At 28.0% G+C, this 300-nt stretch overlaps 1 protein-coding gene across 1 annotated transcript in view; it reads right to left on the bottom strand.

Moving 5' to 3' along the window:
* Positions 1–300, bottom strand: part of LOC108689784 — a 16,898-nt gene that overhangs the window by 4,733 nt on the left and 11,865 nt on the right. The window lies entirely within an intron of this gene.

Raw genomic sequence — 300 nt, 5'->3', positions numbered from 1 at the left:
AATAATTATTAATAATTTTGTGCTATTTTAGCGACTGTTTCTGCGACTGTATCATTACATTAAAAAGAGAATATGACATTTTAAGCACCTAAACACTTATATAATTAATGACAAATATATTCAGCAAATCATTTTTTGTTACATTCAAAGAATAAATTCTTTACAAACCTTTACGAAAGAGTCAAGATTCACCGACATAATATCTGCGCTGGTAAATTCAATTGGTATCGTAGCACGATTCATGATCATTAAAAGTCCTTTCTTCATATTATTGCTGAACATAGTCCATTCCATATTATA

This window comes from Atta colombica, unplaced genomic scaffold (assembly GCF_001594045.1).
Source record: "Atta colombica isolate Treedump-2 unplaced genomic scaffold, Acol1.0 scaffold277, whole genome shotgun sequence".
Taxonomy (NCBI): Eukaryota; Metazoa; Arthropoda; class Insecta; order Hymenoptera; family Formicidae; genus Atta; species Atta colombica.
The sequence above is the reverse complement of the archived record's forward strand: the minus strand, read 5'-3'. Positions and strand labels throughout refer to the sequence as shown.